The 26,751-nt window shown below is 33.8% G+C and overlaps 1 long non-coding RNA gene across 10 annotated transcripts in view; it reads right to left on the reverse strand.

Annotated features, from left to right (window-relative positions):
* The window catches only part of LOC134739864 (uncharacterized), a 49,344-nt gene that overhangs the window by 21,108 nt on the left and 1,485 nt on the right, over nucleotides 1–26,751 (reverse strand). For 7 of the 10 annotated variants that reach the window (XR_010126931.1, XR_010126926.1, XR_010126928.1 and 4 more), the window contains exons 2-5: nucleotides 21,813–21,950; nucleotides 20,077–20,658; nucleotides 17,340–17,455; nucleotides 13,275–13,359 (exon numbers count right to left, since the gene is read on the reverse strand). This is a non-coding gene — a long non-coding RNA (uncharacterized LOC134739864). Of the gene's footprint in view, nucleotides 1–13,274; nucleotides 13,719–17,339; nucleotides 17,456–20,076; nucleotides 20,659–21,812; nucleotides 21,951–26,751 lie in introns of all 10 variants that reach the window. The other 3 variants (XR_010126924.1, XR_010126925.1, XR_010126930.1) reach the window with 3 other exon arrangements.

Consider the following 26,751-nt stretch of genomic DNA (forward strand, 5'->3'; position numbering starts at 1 on the left):
AACAAAACAAAAAAACAAATCTCGTAGTACCAATCTTTCAATCTGTAGATTTACATCTAAGAAGTAACGTCAGTCTATTGTTGTCTTAGAATTACTGCCATTCAATCTACTGCTAATCTTACAACAGTAATAAATAAAAATCTTTCTAAATAAATTATCACAATAATACAATGTAAATGAAAGGAATATTAAGCCAACACCATGTGACTTCAAGTGGAAATTTGTCACAGATCAATAGTCTAACTTATTCTTACCATAATTTCTATCGTACATAATACAGTATGTATGTGTGTACATATATATGTATACAAGTATGTGTGTATGTATATGAACACACACATACACTGTATTATGTGTATATAGATATATACAGATATATATAGATATAAAGGCTGCTTCACTGCTTTAAGTTTCTCTCATAGTACAATGGCTCCCCTAAGAGGGTTACAGTATTCCACTGACTGCTTTGTGAATTCATTTGCTGTGAGTTATTTCTGGCCAGCGAAAGCACGCAGTCACCTTTTGAGTATCGTTCAAGTAGGCACTCCATGATTTTACCAGAGGTTTTTCCTGTAGAAATAAATCTGTGTATTATTTGTCTAGTCAAAAACAGAGCATGCTGACATGAGATCAGTGGGGGATTGGAAAATGGATCTGGGGTTGAGAAGAACGAGTAAGAGGGAACGTACTTATTTCAATAATACACCCAGGACAAAAAAACAAAATATATTATTTAAAGTTATGGAAGTAATGTGTGTATGGAGCTATATGCAAGAAAACCTTAATCGGTTTAATTCTTCTACACAAGTACTTAACTCTCATCTGTGTATGATGTAATTTTATTGTCATTTGATTTCCATTCCCCTCGTTAATTATTGTATTTCACCACTTTTAACACCTTCTTGTTGTGCTTGTTTTAGGAAGAGATGTAAATATGCAGCTTTTAAAATCCTGGAGAAAAATTATCTGTTCACCTCCCATCATACACATACCTAAAAAAGCGTATGTACGCACACATGCACACACATGCCACAACTCTTGACTTTCCATCCTAAGAATGCACAGTGAAAAGGACATTATTTGCCTATCACAGTATCAAACAATAACTCTTAAAAGCTCTTCCCATCACACTTCCTTTTAAGATAAGTAGGTATTTTTTACATTGAAACGATACATAGTAACCTTCTGAAGTAAGCCCCTAGATTTAGAATATTTTGGCAGTAGTGTTTTTAGTGGACATACAGTGATTGATACAGACATTGTTAAAATTAGAGGCTGAACATATTTGATGTTTATCTTCCCTCCTTCTCCTCCTTTCTCTCATCATTTCATAGAAGCAATGACTTGGATTTTATTATGGAAATTATGCCATTCTGTTTAGAGACATCATTTTAAAATTTAGGTTTAGGTATGTATTTGTCTAATAATTAATTACTAATACTGCCTGAGTTAATAGTAAAATTACTATTCAATAAAATTCCTGTAAGATATAATTTAAAATGTGATAGGGAAATGTTTTCACTGTGTTTTCTTTTGACTTTTGTGAAAGTTTTGTATGCCTATCAAATGCCTTTATATAGGGTTTTCTTTTCATAGACATTGTGGTACCTATCATTCTTGATTATTTGGCCTTAGTAGTTACAGCTAAGGTTAAATTTGCATTTGCATTACATTTCTAAAATAAATATAATATAATTTACAAAGTTCTTAATCACAAAAAGACAGGCCAAACCAACAAAGCTTAAAACCTTAGTAGTAAGCAAGCTGGATACTAGAGTTCGTGCATGTAGTCCAGCTATTTGGGAATCTGTGGAGCCCAGTCTGAACAACAAAGTAAGACCTCATCTCTCTAAAACAAACTAATGAACAAAAAAACCCAAAACAAAAAAATTCCACCTTACTATATCTGGACAGTCACATGCAAAAAAAAAAAAAAAAAGAATTTAGAACCAGATATTACACCCTTCACAAAAGTTAACTCAAAACTGACCACTAACATACATTTAAAATACAAAACTATAAAACTCCTAGCAAATAACATAGAACTTCTAGATGATCTTGGGCATGATTACAACTTTTTAAATACAACACCAAAGGCAAGATCCATGAAAGAAATAACTGATAAACAGGGATCTATTAAAATAAAAAAGTTCTACTCTGTGAAACATACTGTCAAGAGAAGGAGAAGATAACCACAGATTGGGAGAAAACATTTGTCCAAGACTTAACTGATGGACTGTTATCCAAAATACAAAAATAACTCTTACAACTCAACAATAAGAAAATGAACAACCTAATTTAATAAATAGGCCAAAGTTCTGAACACTTCACCAAAGAAGATACACAAATGAAAATAGCGTATGAAAAGATGTACTACATCACATGACATTGGGGAAGTACAAATTAAAACAACTATGAGATATTTTGACACACCTACTAAAATAGCCAAAATCCAAAACACTGACAATATTGAATGATGGAGGGAATATGGAGCAACAGAAACTTTCATTCCTTGCTGGTGGGAATGCAAAATACTACAGAAACCTTGAAATACAGTTTGGCAGTTTCTGACAAAACTAAACTTACACTTATCATATGACCCAGCTATCACACTCTTTGATATCTACCTGAAGAAGCTGAAAACCACAAATGTTTATAGAAGCTTTATTCGTAATTGCCAAAGCTTGAAAGCAAACCAGTATCCTTCAGTACATGAACAGATAAATAAACTGTGGTACAGCCAGACAAAGCAATATTATTTAGCACTGAAAAGAAATGAGCTATTGAGTCATGAAAAGATATGGAGGAAACTTAAATGCATATTACTAAGTGAAATAAGCCAATTTTTAAAGGCTACATACTGCATAATTCCAAGAATATAACATTCTGCAAAAAGCAAAACTATGGGGCCAGTAAAAAGATCAGTGGTTGCCTGGGATTTGGATAAAATAAGGGATGAACAAGCAGAACACAGAGGTATGATAGGGCAGTGAAACTATTCTGTATGATGGATACATGTTATTATACATTTATCTAAACCTTTAGAATATAAAACACGGAAAGTGAATCCAAATGTAAAGTAAGACTTTGGTGAAAATACTGTATCAATGTAGGTTTATTTTGTAAGAAAGGTACCACTCTCATGCTAGATGTTTAGTAGTGGAGGAGGCTGTATCTGGAGGTGTGGGGAAGGAGAATATAGGAATTTTCTATTCTTTCTCATCAAATTTGCTGTAAACTTAAAATTGGTCTAAAAAATAAAGTCTATTGCAAGAAAAAAAAAAAAAACTAAAAAACACATGAACGAAAAGCCTTAATAAAATGTTTTCTCTTAAAGAACAAAGTAAATCAAACTACATTAAAAAAATAAAGTAGCCATAAAGCACCTTACTGCCCAGGTCTCAAAGTACTTTTTAGCTAGCAACTCATAACTGCTATATCCTTGAAGCCCTGTCAATACTTGCAGGAATTTTTATTAGTCGTCACCATAATAACTATTAAAGTCAATTATAATGCTTAACTTTTATTTTACAGATGAGAACATGAATGAATTTCATATCATTACATGTAGGATTAATTCTTAACTTTTGGCAATGATGGGGGGAAAGGAATAAAGCAGATCTTGCAATCCACATATTATCTGAAGCTTTCACACTAATTTCAACCTTATTTTCTATTAAATCATTTTTTAGAGGTGATAACCAAGATTGGGCAAATTCTGCCCAATTTATGCCTATTGTTCCATTATTGGAATGCTAAGCATGTGGGAGATATTTATATCTTACTGCTCAAGATCATCGCCAAAGCCTGATTGCAAAAATTCAAGAAACTGCAACCTCAGGCATAAATGGGTTAATTTGTGTAATGCTTTTTTTCTTGTCCCTGCTGTCTTTTCTTGTCCATGCTTTTTTCCCCCTTGTCTCTACCCTTCTGAAACCGCTAATTAATAATGAAAAGTCTAGACGTAAGATAGACAAATAGGCATACAAGAAAATCAATGAGTTTGGATTTCTCAAAATTAGACAATTCGAATTTAGCTGAAGTTAGCAGAAGTTTAGAAATTCAAAATTTACAGTCCTCAAAACTTGTCTGATACTGAGATATGTGCGACAAATCTGATTTCCAAATGTGGATGAAGTCCACTTCATTTTTCATAATTTTCCGGAATAGTTCCTAATCTAAAAAATTCAACATTTGCTTTATTTTGATTACTTAGGTTTTGTTATATGACTTATAAACACTTTGAAACAACCAGTTCTGTTTCAGGTAATCTGTAATTCTGCAATCTCGAGCCATTAATAGCTACACACAGACTTTCCACATAGAATACAAAATTCATGACTAATATAAATGCCAGTTGGACAGATGACTAGGCCAACCCTTTCCACTATGAGAAACAATATAGCAAGTGTTCAACATATTTCAGCTAATGAATGAATGACCTAATGAAATTATGAACGGATAGTCCCAAAGAATTTCCATAAATAAACCTAAAAATCATCATTTAAAATGAAGTTTTTTAATGCAAGAGAGTGAAAAAATAATGTTTTTTCTTCTAATAGTGAATTTTATGATGATAAAATTTATATTAATAATACCCAACATGTAGGATTCTAGGAACCATTCCATTTGTAATTCTTTAAAACCCCTTCTGCTGCTGGATGAAATGGGAACTGTTATAACCACAGGTTTCCTACAGCACTGCAGTATGAATGGTCTTTTTCCAAGTGGCATTTCTATCACATGGATTGAATTTTAAACTGTTTTTTTCAGTGACCAATCAGACATTATAAAATAGTTATGCTACTGGCTTGGTATGTGTTCGATGTCAAGCCGTGTTTTTCCATTGACAGCTTGAGAAGATTGTAAAACCACTAAAAATTTAAATTTGTGGTTCAAAGACACTTCTGTAGTTAGGGTGCTTTTATTTTTTCTCATTCCATTTAGTGAACACCTGCCTTTCATTGGATATTAAATCAATGCAAAACCTTTTAGATTTTGTTTGGAGCCTAGGTAAAAACAAAAAAAAAATTAAATATTTGGATAAAAGAAAAAGAAAAGGATGGACTTATTTATAGTTAGACTTTACATACTCGTAAGTATATACTTGTAAGACCTAATTTATTTTTTTAATTATGCAACCTATTACTTAAGATAATGGAATATTATTTAAAGAAATAATGACTTGCTGCATTAGATTGAAGGTCACAGGTCTGGAAGAGTAATTTAAGATGTAGTGGCCTGATGCTACTAACACTGTGATCATAATTGCCAACTTGTTAGCACCTAACTGAAAATTAATTGTACTAAAACCTGACTCTACGTTATCTACCATGTATACCAACAGCTTATATAGAGTTTAGCACACAGAAGACATTTGGTTTACAACTGTTAAATTGAATTTTAAAAAACTGTCTTTTGAAACTCAGCATTTATTTTCAATCAACAAACTTTTGAGCACCAACATTATATCAGACGTTCTTTTAGGTACTTAGGCTACCAACGTAGAAAACATAGTCACATCCTCAAAAACTAAAACCCTAGTAGAGGAGAAAGAACTGTTTCCTAATAATTGGATATGGCAAGTGATCGAGAGCAGGGTTCTAAATCTTGACTTCACATTAGAACCAGCTGAGAACTTAAAAACAAATAAATCTCATGTCCAGGCTCTTCCGCAAACCAGTTGAATCAGATGTCTGGACACGGTTCCAGGGCATCAGAATTTTGAAATGGTCTACAGAGTAATCCTAATTTTCAGGAGGTTGAGAAGGACTGTGCTTGAGGCAAGCGAGGTGATAAGAAAGGCGCTCTTGATTCCATCTGGTAGAAACAGGGCAATATATCTAGGAAAGGTGATGCTTAAACTAAGCTTTCAAGAATGCTTGAGATAAGTCAGATGAAGACATGGTGAAGGTCATTCTTGGCAAAAAGGAAATAATGACTAAAGGGGAGGAAGAACATGACACATTTAAGGAACAGGAAGTGGTTGTTGTGATTAGTATTTAGAATATGTGTAGGCAAATCTGGAGCAATAACATGCAAAAATCGAATATGTTACATGAAATATGCAATTGACTCTTCAATATTCATTATGTACTAGATAATTATTCTCCAGGTATTGATAAACCTATCATAGTAATTTTATTCCTTCTTTTATTATTGGCTCAGAAGTAGATGAATCTAAGCAAATTTAAATCAAGGAGAAACTTTCTTCAACTCCATGGAAAAGAGAAAAATCTTTTCTGCAACCAGATGGATGGTGAGAGGTATGTTTCATGGTTGCTGCTCCATGAGAGAAGCCAGACTGAGAATAATTAGCTATACTGGGTTACAGGCAGAGTCAAGAAAACCTGAGAAGCAGGGCTGGAAACTTGAGGTATTAGAAACTAGAACCCCACGCTGTTTCTAAGCTTCATGTGATGTGAGATTTAAAATGTTCTTCTTGTTAAGCCACTTTGAGTCTGGGTTTCTCAGCAGTGAATTCATCCAATCAATTCATCAGGCAAAGAATTTTCATTGTCAAGGTAATGAGTAGGATTGCAGCAATTTAGGAAGCAGATTTTAAAAGACAGAAACATGCAGCTACCTTAAAGTAGGATCTTTATATATGCCAGGCAGTGTGTGTGCATTTTATATATGCATAAGAAATCATAACCAGATTTGGGTTTTATTCTTCTGATAGTAACATGTAGGTTGGATTTGAAGAATCCTAAGCTAGGATATATAAAGAATATAGAAGTTATTTTACAGACTCAGGTATAGAGATAATTATGAAGAGAAAAAAGAAAGAGCCAAGATATATTTACGAGATGAACTTTCTAAAATTTGACAAATGGTAGAATTTTATGGCTAAGAGAAATGGAAGATTCTAGAATAAACTGTTTGTTAGAACTACTTGTGTATGTCTCAGTGAAAATGGACTAAACTGAATGTGAAACATTGGCTGATTAGCCCTGGTTTTTGGGGAGGAACTTAACTTGGGCAGAGCAAATTCTGCACTAAAGGTTACCCAAGCTTTCAAATTATTCTGCACATAAAGTGAGTGTAAATAATTATAAATTGTTAAATCTGAAGATTTTATGCTCAAAGCAAATACATTTTTAAAAAATCTCATAGAAATTCCAGCAGGGGCAGACCCTGAAATTTTCCTATTGAGCAGGTGTGGTGAATAAAAGTCAAATGCCTTGTATCTATTTTACTTACTTTAAGTGTGTGAACTCTAGTGGAGAATCCTCCTATATCATGTATTATAGTTAGATTTTTATTTCAAAGGTTGTAAAACATTGGTCAGGGTTTTCAATGACCTCAGTCCCTTGGTTTTCAATTTCTCATGTAATTTTCATTATAGTAGTAATTTTCCTTCCGTAGGAATTTTCATTACCTTCAGTTGATGAAGTATGTATAGCATGCTTCATTGGTGTTCCATTGATTCCTTCTTATATGTTAGTTTCCATGGCTTTATATTGTATTTACAGAGATAATTAGTTAAGTTGAGGCCATATAAGATTAGAGTGGGCTCTAAACTCAATATGACTGGTGTTGTAGTAAGAAGAGAAACACAGTAATCAAGGCTATGTAACCATGGAGGCAGGGGGTTGTAGCTGCAGTCAAAGAACACCAGGGATTTCTAGCAGCCCCCAGAAGCCAGGAAGAGGCAACCAAGGATATTTCCCCTGTGCCATCAAAGGGAGCACGGCTCTGCCAACACCTTGATTTCAAACATCTAGCCTCAAGAACTCTCACAGAATCATATCCTATTAAGTTACATAGTTTGTGGTCATTTGTTACAGAAGTCATAGGATACTATTTACTCCTTTAATATGCATTTTCAACACCAGTTGATTCATTCATGGTCCATACTGGAGTCATGTCTTGAGTCTTCCAAGGCAGTTTTCAAGAGTACATAAACCTCACCTCCTTTTAAAAGAGACACAGAGCTGCAAAATTATCTCACTCAATATTTTGTCTCAATTCTTATACCAATTTACAAAATATTAACATTTCGTTTTTCGTGAAATTTATATATGCTTGATCTCACAACTTCACCATTCCCTATTTTTAAGTAATCTTTAAAAGATTTCTTTACAGTTATTCTGAGGTAATTTCCTCGGAAAAATTTTTAAAAATTTATTAAATTTTTTTCTCCTTTTTAATTATAAATTTATAATAATCATAAACATTAAAAGCATTAATTGACATTGTTTCAGATTAACATGTCTCTCTGAATAGTGGTTTACAGCTAAAAATAAAGTAACTGAGGGAATGAGCCATATCAGACTATGTAAAGATTCAATGATTCAAACTATGGCATCCTGTTTCCTGTAAGATAATATTGGGAAAATGCATTGTCCTAATGTTTGAACAAATATGAGTGTTGCTTGACAGAACTCACTGGTCAATTCCAAATGAATACATTCTTAGAAAGATGCTGAAGTGATTTAAAGTTAACAAAGTAAATTACATATTTGTATGAAAGAGTAAATCTTTTGTAAAATTCATGACTTGTAGTGCTTAGCACTGTATTCTGATATGTACCTAAAATTGGATGTGTAACAATTTCCTGAAATCCTAATGAGATATATATTTAGTTAGCTTTCTTTACCAAGTTCTTATTGGTCAGAAACTTGATGTGCATATTTCTATTACAGAATTACATAGCAGAAAATTTATCTATTGGGTTATGTATTATTGATTTTATTATTTATTTTAGATTTAATTATAGATACATAAACAGAATGCTATATATACCAAATTCAAGCATCTTTAAAATAGTAAGGTCAAAAAGAGAAACATACATGGATCAGAGAAACCAAGACTGCCAAGCAACATATTATTATTTAATACCAAAGTGATAATTTTTTCAAAACTCTATAATCCCATCCCAGCATATGGAAAAAAAAATCAAGATTTTTACTTTTTTTTGAGACAAAATCGCACTCTGTCACCCAGGCTGGAGTACAATGGCGCCATCTCGGCTCACTGCAACCTCCGCCTCCCAGGTTCAAAGGATTCACCTGCCTCAGCCTCCTGAGTAGCTGGGATTACAGGCGCCCGCCACCAAGCCCAGATAATTTTTGTATTTTTAATAGAGAAAGGGTTTCACCACGTTGGCCAGGCTGGTCTTGAACTCCTGACCTTATGATCCGCCTGCTTCAGCTCCCAAAGTGCTGGGATTATAGGTGTGAGCCACCACACCTGGTCACATTATTTTTAAAGTAGCATGTTTCTCTCTCTCTCTCTTTTCATTTAAAGGAAATTCTCCACTTGTATTCACCTTCTGTGACTTCCAAAAATATAACTGTTTTCATAATTTTTGCCATTCCCAACTATTTCTCAATTATCCACTCCATATATACTGAGCCCAGACATGTACCAAGCGATGGCAACATAATCAGTTTCTTTCCTTCAACCTAAATTTCTTAAGGATTATTTCTTAAGACAAAGCAAATAAACAATAGCAAAAACATTTTCATTGTCTTTGCTTCTCTTTTAGATAGCTGCATTACTTTTTTTCCTGTTCGTATCTAGATTTCTGAAAAGCCCTGCATCTGTTTTCTCTTTTCTTGCTGTCTTCTGGGTCCTCTGCTGCTCTGATGAAACATTCTCTGTACTGTTAACCACATCCTTCCCTGAGGCCTTTCTCAAATAGTATCTTCCACAATATCTCTACTTGAAACTCTTCATCACCCATTTCCAGAATTTTTCTCTCCTCGTGGCTTCCTGGATATTGTGCTTGCTTGCTCCTTGCTTCTCTAATCATTTCTCTGACAAACCTTCCTTATGAGGTTTCATCCTTTTCTTTCTTCCTGAGAGTGAGACTACCTAGAGGAGGAGCCATTATTTTTGTATTGTCACTCTATGCCATCTCAGAAAGCTTATTTAAAATCATAGTCTTAATGATCATTTAACAATCAAGCCTTAATTTTATCCTTACTTCTAATGCAAATTCCAACTCATCAAATAAAGGAATATATTCGATACGCAACCATCCACTTGAATTGTATGTATTAAATACATAATACATAAGCACTCACCACTTTCCTCTCTAGCTAGATTCTTTTTGATATTTCTAATTCTGTCAAATACAACAACATCTCCTACTCCCAGGGGGATGAACTGCATGGCCACCAATAACTACTTTTTCAATCCTAAAATACAATCAATTGATAATTCTTACCTAACTTTCGGCCTCAAACAATGCACAAGCATTCTCTCCAAATGAAATTTCAAACTCCTTTCTAATTTGTGCTGTTTTATCTTCCTAGAGACCTTTTGCAGGCCACTCTAACATGTAAAGTCTCTATTTCTCTCTTTTTCTCTCTCCACACTCTCCTCTCTCCCTCAATTTATGAATTACAGAAGACTATATATATTCTTGTATATATGTGTAAATCTTGTCTTCCTAGAAATCCAACAAGTTTTCTCAGGAGAGGAATCTGTCTATACTTTTAAAATCTGTCTATACCTTTATGACTGAGCACCTCATTAGATCTTCCATTGGGATTTTATCTAGTTTTAGTTTACTTGAATTATTAGATGGTGAACAATTTTCTTGCACAGCTAGATTAGTGTTTAGTAATTGAACCTAACATACAAACCTGAAATGTTTTAGTAATCATTTATATATAATTTATATGTACTTAAAATAAAATTATGAAGTCTATATGGGAAAAGTTGAACCAGAAAAATATGTTTTGATAAACAGTTGTCACTTATTTCAAACAAGAACCAATATAACCAAATGCTGGTGAGTGTAATAATCTGTGTATGTTTTATTGCCTACTGAAGTAAGCATTGGTCCCTGTTTTACAAATGTATAGAAATATATTTTATATTTCAAAGTATATTTGTTGATTTTTACCCTGGGATTTTCACTATAGAAATAAATTATTAAATTGATTTCATAATTTTTATTTGTACTAAACATAGTAGTGGAATATACATGCTTCATATGTAAATTATCCCTCAGATAAATCAGTAATACCTGTCTTCAAGAAATATAGAATGATTTTTATTTTATTTAATAATTCTGGCCTAGACATATTTTGACTAAAAATATAATGTCTTTTATGGCATACAGTTAGTGTTATTTGCAAGTCATATAATTGTTAAAACCTATCATGTTAAGAAAACAATTGTGGGCATTTGTGCTTAACACATCCTCCTATAAACTGTATTATTTCAAACCTACACACATTGATGAAGGCAGTCTTCTTTACTCTTTTTACTGGTTCAAATGCTAATGTCTTCCAGCAACACCCTCATCAACATACCCATTAATAATGTTTTACCAGCTATCTGGCCATTCCTTAGCTGAGTCAAGTTGATATATAACATTCACCATCACAATTCACCCTTGTCTCCTTGGCACCCATATGCATGTCCTTTAACCATACTTAGTTTCCAAATAAAGACAATAACAAGGCCATAATTCTGCCTTATATAATACAACTATCTTGCATAAAATGGAAAATCCACTAATCCCTTCCAGAGGAGATACAGTCCTTAAGTAATATTTATCCTTCTAATATTTTATAACTTAAATACAATGATGTAAAATTAACAATACTAAATACTGATATAGAGTTAAATATCTTATGTTACATAACAGGAGAATAAGAGAAAAAAGAAAACAAGGATATTTGCTTAATATATATATAAGAAAAATATATTCATAACAAAATAAGGAGGAAATACTCGTGACAAAGTTTTAGTTTCTGTAACTGGTCCTGTTGTCATAGCCGGTGTTTATAACTACCTTCTTCTACTACCCATTATGTATGCTCTTTGCTTCAGCACGAACCTTATCTGGTCATGGTTCTTTACCTGGTGGGGTGACCCAAACCATTCCTGAAGAGTTTGGGCCATTAGTAGTCCTGTTCAGATGAAGTTGTTGTAATTTTCCATTAACCTTGATCACAGGCACTGTAATACTAGCAGAAGTCCTAAGGAAGCCTCTATATTTAAGATATGCTCATTATTACCTCCATTGTGGAGTAGGCCAATTTTCTTTTGGTAGTCCAGTTCAATTTCCCTAGTCAACACCAAAACTCCCTTCTTGTTGACTCAGAGGCATGAGTTGCCCAAAGTGTTAAGGAGGCAGTCTTAACTTCCAGTTCAATAGAATCAGTGTTGTGTCTCCTAGTGGAAGCATTCCCCCCTCTGGGACTAAGACCTCTGGGCAAGCAGAGCACAAAGTCACGGTAACAAAAAAAATATTTTGCTAATAGGTCACTAGGGGTAATTGCGAGTTGTACCACTCTCATTTCTACTTCTTAATTCCTGGACCTGTGAATCCTTACTATAGAAAAACAAAACAAAACCAAAAAAACACCATTTATTGGATGCTGATTCAGAGCATGTATAGCCTTCTGGAGAACTTGGTCAAGTGGTATTGTCACCTAACTAGCACTGTAAATGAGCCTTCAAAAGGCCAAACCACCATTCTATTAAGGCAGCTGTTTTAGGATGGTTGGAGACGTGGTAAAACTAGTGAATACCATGAGCATGAGCCCATTGCCACACTTTCTTTTGCTGTGAAGTGAATTTCTTTATCAGAAGCAATGCTGTATGGCATATCATGACCGTGGATAAGGCATTCTATACGTCTACAGGTGGTAGTTTTGGCAAAATCTGCCTGCAAGGAAGGAAAATCCATATCTAGAGTTGAGTTTTGTCCAGTAAGGACAAAATGTGGACACTTTCATAGTGAAAGTGATTCAATGGAATCAACCTGCCATCAGGTAGCTGGCTGGTCTCCCCAGGAAATGTTGCCACATTGTCTCTTAACTGCTACTTAAATTCACAATTATTCAAGTGTTTCATGAAAACTATTGTCAAATAGCAACATAAGTTTAACTGAAAAAAACGTACACAAGTACATATTCGTATTCTTGATATCTTCTTTGGAAATGTTGATGAGAAATTTTAAAGTGTAAATTTATTGTACTCACCTTTAAACCCAAGCCGTATCTGACCTATTAAAAGTTAAATATATGGCCTACTTTAGAGTCAAATATTCTGATCACTATGTTAATATATATTTAAAAAACTCCTCTTATTACAGCCACTATGTATCAAATACAATAAAAGTTTTTAATAGAGACAAAAGAAGTCAAGTTCAAAAGAGAGATACACTATTGACTATCAGATAAAATGATATGTTTTCCTCCATCTGAATTAGGATTATCTAGAGAAACAGAGCCAACAGAATACACACACACAAACACACACACAAACAAATACAGAGAAGTTTATTACGGGAATTTGCTCACATGATTATGGAGGCCAAGAAGTCCCAGGATCTGCCAGCTGGAGAAGCAGGAAAGCCAATGGCGTAAGACGTCTGAGTCAAAAGACCTGAGAACAAGGAGAAGCCATGATGGAAATCCTCGTCAAAGTCCAAAGGCCTGCGAACCAGGAGTGCTGATGTCCAAGGGCAGGAGACAATACATGTCCCAGCTCAGTGAGCAAATGTGCCCTTTCGAAACCTTTTTGTTCTATTTTTGCTGCAGCTGTCCCCTTTAGGGTGATGCCTCAGTATTACACAGAACATCTTGTAACCAGGCCCTAGTCTTCTCTTCTTCCGTCAAGTGATCATTGGGAACTCCATGAGACCACAGGTGCAGGCTGAGAGAGAGAAGCCAGGGTAGCAGGAGCGGAGACCTGGGACATTTGGTCCACTTCTTCATGTAACTGACTTGTGCCTTCACAGCCTGCTAGGGCCAGATCACAAATATACCACTTCCATTTGATGATGGAGTGTTATTTCATACACCAACTTGATGGGTTGATGGGTCAGATAACACCCAGTTCATGACGGTAGCTAAGGTCACATACTTGGTAGCCCATTTTTATACCCGTGGAAACATGAACCTCTTTTCCTTATAACTGCAATTTTTGCCACAAACCTTTCAGTTCCATCATCATTTTGCAACAAAAAATATATATCCAGCTGGGTGCAGTGGCTCACGCCTGTAATCCCAGCACTTTGGGAGGCTGAGGTGGGCAGATCGCCTGAGCTCAGGAATTCAAGACCACCTTGGGTAATATGGTGAAATCCCATCTCTACTAAAATACAAAAAAAAAATTAACTGGGTGTGGTGGCGTGTGCCTTTAGTTTCAGCTACTCAAGAGGCTGAGGCATGAGAATTGCTTGAGCCCAGCAGACAGTGGGTGCAGTGAGCTGAGATCACGCCAATGCACTCCAGCTTGGGTTACAGAGTGAGACATCATCTCAAAAAAAATAAAAAAAAAGAAAAATATATAAATATATATTCAATGAACATCATTGATCAAATTCTTCCTAGTGTATAGGCTAATTATTTTATGAGAAAATGTTTTCTATATATGGTTTCTCATGGCATGAACCAAAAAGTTATTTTAAAGTATAAGAATGACTGATGCCTTAGTGAATTATGGGACTTTGAGATAATATAATAATTTATAGCCAATTTAAAATATTTGCTATTTACTTTTCTTAAATGAAAATTATTGGCCAGGCATGGTGGTTCATGCCTATAATCTCAGCACTTTGGAAAGCTGAAGTGGGTGGATTAGTTGAGCCCAAGAGTTCGAGACCAGCCTGGGCAACATAGTGAGACCTCCTCTTTACAAAACATTTTAAAAATTGGCCATGTGTGGTGGCATGTGGCCGTAGTCCCAGCTACTCCGGCGGCTGAGGTGGGAGGATTGCTTGAGCCCGGGAGGTTGAGGCTGCAGTGAGCCGAGATTGCACCACTTCAGCCTGGGTGATGGAGCAAGACCATGACTCAAAAAAGAAAAAGAAAAAAAGAAAAACAGTTAATGGGACAATAAAATATTAATATTTGATACAAATATTTTGATATGAATGAGGGCACTCCATTTTTCTCAATCTTCAAATTAGTTCTTTCTAGATATAAATATGTATTAACTGAGGTCACTTAGAAATTTTGGGTCAAAATATTAACAGCCAAATTAACTTTGTAATTATATCAGATTTGTTGACTATATGAAATTTAAATTTTGTCACAGCCTCTTAACAAATTACTACTAATTTCTAATTTAACTTGTGACTTTATAGGTCATTCATATGCTGCAAATAGCCCCTGAATTCTTTTTAAATAAAGAGGATTGAATCAGATGATCTCTAAAGTCGCTTCCATCTGAGTCTAAGATTTGTTTTTAACTTTACATTTCAGTGGACTTTAAGTACAGTTTAAGCTCTCATTATGCCAAGAGTATTTTCATATTAGAGACATCAATAACAGTATCTAAATCATTTGCAAGAGAAAGAGAGAGAGAAGAGGTGAGGGAGTGAGAGGGTGGAAGATAAGGATAGGGAGAGGGAGAGGAAGAGGATATTTACTACAAACGGATGTTAAACTGTTTTTTTCATGCAATATTTTTAGTATTAAGAAAAGACTATTTCTTTGGTTACGTATTAGAAATTTGAATGTGCTTATTTTTGGATTGTTAGTTAAATATCTGTATTTTGCAAAATGTTATCAACTCAGGAGAAAAAGTAACACTATGAGTTTTGTTTGAAATTTCTGTAAAAATCTCAAGACCCTGAACTCTGTAAACTTGTGCTTCAGCACTGCAACAGCTCATGCCTCATAGGTAATAGAAGGTGTCATGTGATACTCTGAACTTTTCCTTGTCATCCCTTCTTTTGAGAACACTTGCTGCCATTCTGACTCCCACTAAAGATTAGACCCTATCATAGCAAAAAAACCCAAAAATGTCCCTGCCCCAGTCTCAACTTTTACACATGGGAGAAGAATTGGTTTCAATTTACCATAACTCAAACTATTAAATAACTATATTTGTCCAAGACAATACCCTGGTTTATACCCCCAGATACTACCAACCAGCCAGTATAAACTCTTGGTCTTAAGTGTAATGCACTCCATATGCTTCACCTTACTGCAGAGGCAGACCATTGAATCCTTCACATTTGAGTTGGTTCGGATTAGTGCCAAATTGGAGGTAGCACAACAATACAATTTTAGAGTAATGGATGTTATTTAGAAAGAGAAACAATAGTTTCAAAGGCAAAGATTCATTAAAGATAATCAATGGCTTTAACACAGCTGCTGGCCAATGTTATTCAACATGTGAAAAGTTGACTTGAGCCACTACAGATTTTTTTCTAATACATAGGACATCCTTTAAATATTTAGAAATAACAAAGGCGTTTTCCTGATAATAAAGTGTACACATTCACTATAAAAAATTGTAAAACCATTTTGAGACTGTTAGAAACAATACAAATATCCACTAATCTCACCAACTAGAGATAGTATTAACAAGCTCAAATTGTTGTCATTTTGAGTGTGTCTTTGAAGTCAAATATATATGCAATAAATACAGCAAAACATGTATGGTGTGAGTGTGTTTGAATTATATGGTTGTAACCTGCTTTCTTTCTCAGCATTATATCATGATTGATTTTCCATATTCTTCATTATTTTAGAAAATGATTTTTAATAGTTAGGCTGTATTTATCATGATTTACCATAATTTATTTAATCCATTTTTATTGTTTGACATATTTCAGTATAATAAGTATCACTTCAGAGATATAATTGTATGTACATCATTTGATATATCTAATTATTTCCTTTCACTATATTAATTCATCTGCAATTATTGGATTAAAGTTAGCATTTTACTTACTCCTAAAATTTCCACTAGATATGTTCTAATTACACTCTTCCCAGAAGTGTAAAACATTTATTATTTTCCAAAATCCTTCTCATCATAACCTATTTGTTTTTTAATGGTTATTAATTTGATAGGTGGAAAATGCTATCTTTTTTAACTTTCATTTTTATTACAAGTAAGTCTCCAGTAGTTTAATATTTCTTGATCATAAATAGTTCTACTTTGATAATGCAGTAATTCATGTCCTTTGTTCCCTTTTTGTTAGGCTCTGTTTTTCTAGCACTGAATTCTATGGGGATTTGATTTTTCTAGATTCCACTAAGTAACATTTTGCTGTTCAGGCCTTACAGAGATGTCCCTTTTTTAAAAAAAATTGACTCTTGATAAATACAAGGGTATTAGGTTAAATTTTTCTGCATTAAAAGTATTTCTACATTCATGGTTTTAGGCAATCTATATTTATATATTAAACAAAACTTAGAAAACTGGAAGGAATTAATAACTAAATAGCTGAAGACAAAAATAAAGGAAAATAGGGTGCGGTGGCCCACACCTGTAATCCCAGCACTTTGGGAGGCCAAGGTGAGAGGATGGCTTGAGGCCAGGAGTTTGAGACCAACCTGAGCAACATGGTAAGACCCATCTCTATAAAATATTTTAAAAAATTAGCTGAATGTGGTGGTACACACCTGTAGTCCCAGCTACCAGGGAGGCTGAGGCAGGAGGATCACTTGAGCTCAGGAGTCTGAAGCTGCAGTGAGCTATGATTGCACCACTTCACCCCAGACAGAGGAAGATCTTGTCTCTGAAAAAAAAAAAAAAAAAAAAAGTTGCTCAAATATTTGCCCCAAGAATGTACCTATCAAATGAATTAAGAGACCAAGAAAACACAGGTATGGCATTTGAGGGGCTATTTCACTGGCTATATTACATATATTGGAGAAATTAGTGTTTGGTTTTTAGGTTGTGTCTCAAGATCCATTTGTTTCTTTGTAGGTGCCACTCTGAGCCTGTGGGCTGTGAGGAGAAGGGAAAAAACACTGAGCAAGTGGTGCTTGGTGCCCCTGACCTGTGTCCATCCTGATAGCTCTGGTTCTCACTGTCCTTACATAGCTGTGTGCTACGATGCATTTCCTAAAAACAAACAAACAAAACAAAAGCCAGAGGTTTCTTCTGATATTTAAGGTTTGGAAACTTCTCCTTCAGAAGGTTCTCATGTCTTTATTTTATATTACACTTTAGTCTATAATGTATTGACCTTTAGTATTTATTTAATCTATAGTCTTTATTCTATGTTTACATTTTATCAAATTGTACTGTAAATCACCACAAAACATTTTTGGAACTAGGGATTCAATTATAAAGGAATGTACATTTTAGTCAGCACTAAGCAGTACATTAAGCTTATTTTCGGCATAGCTTATATATACTCACTATATGAATCAAGCATAAATGATGTAAATAGATGTTAAATCTCAAGTTCTATGTTATTCGTTTTATGAGTATTTTATTTCATTGTTAGTATGCTTATTTATTTGGAGTTAAGTGAGTTGCATATTACACTATAATTGAGGTTAGGGTTAGCCAGGTAGTTATTATCTCACTAAACCTCTGTTGTTACAGAACAGTTCATTACTTTTGAACTAATGGCTAGATCCTGTACAACCTAAAATCAAATTCCTCTAAAAATTTATCCAAAGTGCTTTAGATAAGAAATGACATATGGCTTTTTCTTTAGAATTTAATAGTTCTTTTGGCCACATGAAGCATTTTTGTCAGGCATCTCAAATTCCAGGTTTTATATGCCAAGAGTTTTTGTTTTACTATTACTTTGAAGGAAGTGGAAAAGTCAAGTGAAATATGTACAACCTAAATGTATAATCATTTAATTAAAAATGTTGGTAACTAAAGTTACATTTATCATTAGCATATTATTTATTTGATCAACAAGTTTTACCTGTGGAGGGTTTCCAGGTTCCTGGCATTTTGAACAAAGAGTTGGACAAAAAGCACAAATAAAACCACAAAGGAAGAGCACAGATTTATTGAAACAACTGCATACCCCACAGAGTGGCAGCAAGATTGAGCAACCTGCTGGAGACCACCGGTTACAGAATTTTCAGGGGTTTAAATACCCTCTAGAGTTTTCCCATTGGTTACTCCGTTTACGCCCTAAGTAAATGAAGACCAGTCTGACTGGTCGCGGGAGGGGACCAATCATAGGTACTTTTCATTTTTCATCTGCCAGGCAGAAAAGGGGCAGGTTGCAAAGGGAATATAGCCTCTGATCCTTTTGTTACTTGGGCGAGGAAAGTTGGGATTTTCCTTTAGATTTAGTTCTAGGAAGTCAGTGTGAATTGGCTTTAGGTTTCCTGCCTCTGGACCCTATTCTCCTGCCTCACAAACATTTATGAAATCTGGCCCTAGACAAGATGTCTCAAGATATTAGAGTGTTATTTGGGAGAAAAGATGGAATGAATGGTTAGATATAAGTAAATACTTCAAAATTTTCTTACAAAGATTGTTTTAGACAGAGTGTGGCTTCTTTTTAGTCAGAACATGGACCTGAAAATTGATGATAATGATGACAATAATAAAAATTAACATAAAGATAGTATCTATCATTTATAAATACACTGTACATCAATTTGCTTGCTAGTTGAGTAACATAAATTATATAATTTAATTGTCAACATGAAGCTATAGAAATAAACGTCTTTATTTTAGAGATGAGGAAACCTAGACACAAAAATATTAATTAACCTGGCCACAATCAAAGTGTTGAAAACTGATGAAAACAAGACACAACCAAAGTATCCTCTTCAGAGACAATGCTATAAATCACTATAAAATAGATAGTATTGGCTGCAAAAATATATAATGTCTCACTGGGAATAAGTCTGATTTACAGAGATTGGCATCACAACTGGTGTCGCAATATGACTGCAGACGCTGTGGGCAAATCCCCAAAAAATTTGAAACACTGTTATTGCATATGGACACAACTGTTGTTCTAATTCCAGTGAAAATTAGAAATGAACCTCTGCTCAAGGGCAAAAAACAAAGCAAACATTATAAAATAAAAAGAAGCGAGCAAACAAAACAAAACAAAAACCTGAAGCTGGGATGAGCATACAATTAGTTAAATCTTCTTTGCAGTTGTAGAAGCAGTTACATTTTCCTGATGTGGCCCAATAGCCACATGGGTACTAAAATCTTATGATAAAGTGAAACTCTTAGATCTAAATGCACTATTAAGTATATGTATTGAGCTCTTGTTTTGTGCCAGACACTGTGATAGAAAACATCAGCATAAGATGCCATCGAGAAACAGGAAGTATAGAGTTTAGCAGTGTGAAGTAGGCCTAGTAGGAGTACATTTGAAGTTTGTCAAAACCTGTTGTAACAGAAGCATTTACTGCTCACCAAATAGCCATGTGCTTCAGAATATTTTCTGGTCCTCTCTCAGGTATGCATGGCTTTGTTCTGGTCCCTGAGCTGTGAGCAGAAGTGGCACCTACCACCTCTGCCTCAAAGTATATAACACCAGGCATGTGACCCTCCACCTCTTTTTTCCCCTGCTGTGGGATGTTGGAGACACATGCTGAGATGACTGATTCACAGCGCCAACTGCTGCCTGGAGAGCCAACCACTGCCACGATATGCAGGACATTTTTGAGGTAAACTTGTGACAGCATTGTCTAGTTCATCCTGAAAAACACACCTGGCTCTTCTTTTTTCAAAAAGGACATTGCCAACCAAGGTGTTTTAAGTGTATCAACAGTTAATTGACAGTGATGCTCCTGATACACAAAGGAATAACAGACGTCTTCACATAGGGGGTTTTGCTGTTTCAGGAATTTCCTGTGTTTCCTTGAGATCTTGTTCTGGAGGTTTCCAGGTGTGGTACCACATTGTGAAGCTCCTAATCATGGGGTCAAAAGGATCAACTTACAGAGAGACTTTAGGTCCTACATCATTTTGACAGATATATATGTAATTTGGTACCTATTTGCAAGGGGAGGGAATAAAAGAGAGAAAAAGTTAAATGACACCCTCTAGCTTAGCACTGTCCAATGTAAACCACATAGGTCATTTTAAGTTTTCTAGCATCTGCATTAAAAAAGTAAAAAGGAAAGAAAGTTAATTTTAATAATATATTTTATTTAGCCCAATGTATCCAACCACTGTTATTTTAACATGTAGTCAATGAAAATCTTCATTAATTTCACAAGAAGTCTTTGAGATCTGGTATGCATTTTAATCTTAAAATGAATCTTAATTTGGAAAAGCCATATTTCAAGTGCTCAACAACCACATGAATCTGCATTCCACAGTGAGGTCTAGATGTAACTTAAATTTGTTAAACATTTGTTGAGCTTATGCCAGTCATCACGGTAAGTATGTTCACAGCATTGTAGAAATTGTTTATTATAATATTCTCTTGAGTTAACAAATGAATATATCCACAGAATTAGAAAGTGACAGAGCTAAGATCCAAATCAATTCTCCACCCTGCCTCTGAAGATGGAGGAATGCTCTAGGCAACTACAGGATCATGGGACCCCTTTATAATTTAAACAAGAAGAGTGAGGCCCCCAAATAAAGTACTGACTGGTGGTGGAGAGGATTATGGACTTAATGAACATTAAATAAGTATAATTGGGAATACTGCACTTGATGATTGATTGCATGGGGGAAAAGGAGAAGGAAGGAGGGGCTTGGCAATTGTGGGTTCCTACTTCTGACTTAAGCAACTGACTGTCAATAAGGCTGTTTAGAGAGAGACTGACACGGGACTTGCTCACTGAAAATTGAGATTTAGCAATTTTTGATCACTGGAATTGCTAGTACAGTACAGGGAAAATAACCCACTTTTTTTGGTTCTAGCCATGGCTATATTTGACACAAATGCCAGATTATAGTGATCTAACAATTGCTTTTTAAGAAAAATATTGTTCACATAACAGAACTAGACATAGATTAGCAAGTCTTTAATACTGTTACAGAAAAAGAAATAGCTAATTCAATAACCTTAGATTTACAGTGCATAACATTTACAAGCTTCTATGTGATTCTTTATATCTTTCTTCTCTAAAAATACACACTAGGCTTTATCACCACATGTGCAACAGTGAACATTTTTGCAATTTTATACTTACGTGCTTGTCTTTGGTTCTGGAAGGATTCCAAGTGGTGCTACCTGGGCCTGAGCCCTTTGCCTGGTGGGGTCTATCTGATGAAGGTATGATCAGATCTTAAAATCCAAAATTTCAACTTTGATCAAATCGCATCATTAACTGTAAGAGGTAGGATATCAGAGGTAACCGAGAACAAAATTTGTGGAAATTCAAACATTTCATAAGCTGTTGACAGGTAATACTGGCCCACAGATGATAATTATGATGAAAAAATAATTAACATGGAAGGTCATAAATGTGCTATTTTTATTGCTCTATAGTTACTATAGCAAAGGAATGTTCTTAAAATTGCAATAAATAGAGGTATTATTATATTTGATTATGGGTCAAGTCTATTTGATTTGACCTTGAGTATATCTTCAGAGAAACATTACCATCACTTTAACCAGCACACTTAATCATCTTTAATAAGTTATTTGCAGAAATGCTGCTTCAGATTACTACAGATATCCTAAATTAGAGGAAAAACCTGTCAGTTTTCTTTTACTCATAAAGTCCATTTTCAACATCAGTTGTCAGTTTGATTCTATTTTATCATGAAGTATTACAAGATTATTTTGATCTCTTTAGTCACTGTGCTCTTTTTCTACCCATTAGTTTTTTTATACCCTCAAGAATGAATTGTTAGAAGTGGAATTGGACCAACATAGAGTCCCGCAACTTTGAGCTTATAGGACAAAGGTCATGCAAAATGCATGGCCGGTGGGGAAAAAAAGAATCTTTTCTAGTACTCTAAGGGTTGAAGAGTTTGCATCTAGTATTTATACAATCTTATATAATATAGAGACAGCTTTGTTTCGATCACAGGCCCTTTTATGGATGAAAACAACTGTTGGCTGGTGGTATGAGAAATTGCCTTGTCCTGGGCCTTAGAGCTCAGAACTGGTATTCCTCCTGGGTTCTGGTTGGTGTTTGGTACAGAATTTCCTGACTTGTGCTTTGAAGTGCTTTAGAGTGCAGTTGGCCCAAGACTTCTTTTTTTTCCTCAGACACTAACAGCTGTTGAAAACCAGCTTATTCCCTTCCCATATACTATGACCCCAACTTAGCAGAAATCATCGTCTAAAAATAGATAAAATTTAGAAAAACCTTTTGCTTACAATGAGTTTCAGGTTACAAATTTGTAAGACAAAAAGGTAGTGATTATTCAGAACTTCAGATATTCAATAGCCTACACATGTCTAAGCATCAATCACATCTATATCCATATTTCACATTAATTATTTGAAACTGTTTCTCAGAATAGTAATATTTCATTATTACTTCTATCAACAATATATATGCCATGCAGTTAAATATGAACCTTTCTGTTTACTTATTTTTAAAATTCCAATTAAACTAAGATATGAACCTGGAATCTTTTTACCATGATCATACGTGGCTTACAATTTATGTATTAACAAATTTAAAATTATTTTTAATATCTTTAAGCTTGTCTCACTTTCTGTCTTTTCACCTGCTAAATACTCTTCTGATTTTTTTTTTGGCCCATTCTGACCTTCTGTTACCTTTCTTGTTTCTTATGTTAATTAAGACATGGGCAGACAGTTGTCATTTAATCATTTCATCCTTGTTTTGATCCATTTCCATACAGCCATTGCCTTGTATGAAATACTCCGTATCACTCTCAAAATCTTCAAAAAAAAAAAAACCTGTGCTCCATCGAAGTACTATTATAATGTTAAACTCTTAAAAATATGCTTTTATAAGAGATCATGTATTTGGCCTTAACTTTTCATTTTGTTTGGTATACAAATATACAACATTTTTCTTTTATTCCTAAAAAAAAAAAGTTGACATAAAAGGCAGCTGGTATTTCTTTGTTGAGTCTGAATCATATAAAATATGAGTGTGCAATTAAATATTTTGGAGAACTATACTAACAGCTAAAACACAGAGGTTTTTAGTAATCCAAATCATAAACCTGAGCTCAAAATGGAAAATCCACTTTAAGAATAAAACTTGCTACAAATTGATGAAGTATGAAAAATAAAAACACACAAGAAAAACTTATCATAGTGCCAAAGTTACATTAGTTATGTTAAACTCTTCAAGTTGGAAAACTAAAAACAGAAGACTAAGGTTTTACTTATAATTCCTGTCTGTATTTTCTATTCAATTTTTCTTCTCTGAGATTTGTGAACTTTTAAAAATTCAATTCATATAAAAGCATAGCATTGCTTTTTAAGACATGGGAGAAATAAATGGTGTAATTCCCTTAAATTGTGGATAGAAATGTAGTGGTTGTGAGTTGGATGCTATGGAAAATATAGTATAGAGTATTTCATTATAGAATTATCTTGAATTAGTTTGCCTGTACATCTCCCTGTTATGGAAAGGATACAATTTTCAATAATAAAATTTTGAAAAGGCCTACATTCATCAATAAAAATGACATACAACGTGAATGCAAATGAAAATGTAGAAATTAATTATTGTCTATTAGCATTATTATGAGTTAACTATCAAATAATTATGGATTTAAAACAGGTGAACAAAAGGAAGTCCAGTTAGAAGTGTTTGAAATTTGAGAGGCAATCTATGTCTTCCCAATCATAAGATGCCTCACAAAATAAAAAAAGAAAAAGAAAGACAAAAGATCATTAGAATTTTATTAACAGTGTGAGTACATATTATGAAAGAATGCATATATTTTGAATTTTTAATTCAATCTTTTAGATTTAATTTTATTAGTCATAATCTATATTGCATGCTGGCTTTCTAAAGATTATCTGTTAAATAGTTCTAATTTTGATATATTTTGTTTCCTGTCTTATTGCTTTAGGCAGAGTTATATTTATTGTTTAGAACAATTTCATTGATTATACTATACCGGAATTGAATGAAAGAAAAACACTAATTCCTGAAAGAAATAAATTTAAATGCAGGAAGACCTAGAAACTAGAAAAACAAAGTACATTGGATTGTTTTACAGTTTAGAAGTAAGGTTTTAAGTATTCATTTCTTTTGTTACATGTAAAATGAATATAACAAGTTTTATTGTGAATGTACCAATTAATGTTATGTAAAAATAATAACATTAAAAAATGTGTAAAAGTATACGGAATCACTAAATAACATGCATTAGCCATAGCAAAATTGTTTCATACATTTTATAATGCATAGTTCCTGGGAAAAATCAATTCCTTAGTTTTATAAAATAAAGTACGTCATAAGTCACATAAATTACCATTGGGTATTTAGCATATTTGGATACATTTTCAAAATTCTTTATTTCAGAAGAACAAACTGAAGGACATAACTGCTACTTTTTGGCAAAATATAGCAGACATAATATTTCTATACCCAATAAAGTTTTCAGAAACAAATTACAACATTAATTTAATTATCCACACTTTAGTTCATATATTATGAGTATATGTTACCAAGGAAAATTTATCTATTAGGTAAAATTCAAAGTAGAGTTTCCTATTTAATTTTAAATATTTGAAGTTCCATGATAACTCATGTCACACGTGTGCAGAAGAATAGCAACTTTTAAAAGAATCGTCATGAATCTTAAAGTAAAATTTAAATATAATTTTGTTGTATTGCTTAATATGAGCTCTATTCCCCTTAAAATAAAATAGTCCTAATAAAAAGAAATCTCTGCCTTTACTCTTGAATGTCATTTTATTTAAGCCGAGGAAACAATAGACATACACACTTATCAAGTTTAAAGAACCTAGCCTGCATTTAAAATAATTATAATTGTGGACCCTGCAAGAGCTAAGTAGCTTACCTTTTCGCATAATCAACCTCTTTATAATGTGTTACTTGATACTGAAACCTTACATGAAATGTTGGCATTAATATAACTTTTCTTCAGGAAAACTCAAGTATATTGTAAATATAGGATAAATACTATATCATATATAGTTTTAAATGATTGTTATACAGAAATTTTATAATACATTTTATAATTTTTACCATTCTTCTTGATATTATTAGGTAAAAAGGCATCTTTTCAATATTGGATTTTATGGATGTGAACACTGAAGTAGCTATTATAGGAAATGCTAGGGATTTTTTTCCCAATGTTATTACATTTTTAAAATTTCTCTATAACCTAGAGCATAAAATTCAATATTCTATCTTATTCCAAATATTCTAATAAAATTTAAAAATCTTTATGTAATGATTAATACATATTTAGAAATCCAGAGAAAATTAAAGTCATATTTAATTCTGGAATTCACCAAGACCTCCTTTGTAGTCCTTCATTTTTTTCCTTCCAAATATTTTCCTTATATTGTGTTTTCTGTAAGAAAACTGGACTTCATAATTTTTGCTGATATTAAATGTTTTGTGTCTTCAATTAAAAAGACCTTTCTTGCTAGCTTTGTTTTCATTGCATGCCTTTGGAATGACTTCCTCCTTTTCTACCCTTTCCTAAATTTTTCTTCCCAGGTTTCTGGCCCCACAGTTCTAGAGGCTGACTGACTGGGGCAGGTTGTAGAGAAACTTCTGGACAGGTTGTTAACATCTGACACAGTGAGTGAGAAAATATCCAGCACAGTTACTTGGCAGGTTTAAGAAGAAGTGGCAGCCTCGGGAGATGAAAGGTTTGTGTGTGCTTGTTGCTGGTTACCTGCAACACACTGGTTAAATTCAAATCCATTCATTTAGTAATTGCTTAGCTTCCTCTAAACCAATGTAATGCAAACCAAAAGGACCGTTGTGGATGTTTTGTACTGATGTCTGCAGATCAGGTGTAATTTTAGTCTGTCTTGTCTGACATTTTCCACAATGCTTTTAGTTGACAGCATTATATTATGTAAATATTTCTGGTTAGGTTTATTGAGGTGGTTGCCTAAATCTCACTTTAAATAAAGCCTTTAATGCTTTCACCCAGAATCCATAGAGAAGCTACATGACTTGGGGAAGTTTAGTGTTGCTC

The sequence above is a fragment of the Pongo pygmaeus genome, chromosome 6 (assembly GCF_028885625.2).
Source record: "Pongo pygmaeus isolate AG05252 chromosome 6, NHGRI_mPonPyg2-v2.0_pri, whole genome shotgun sequence".
In the NCBI taxonomy this organism is placed as follows: domain Eukaryota; kingdom Metazoa; phylum Chordata; class Mammalia; order Primates; family Hominidae; genus Pongo; species Pongo pygmaeus.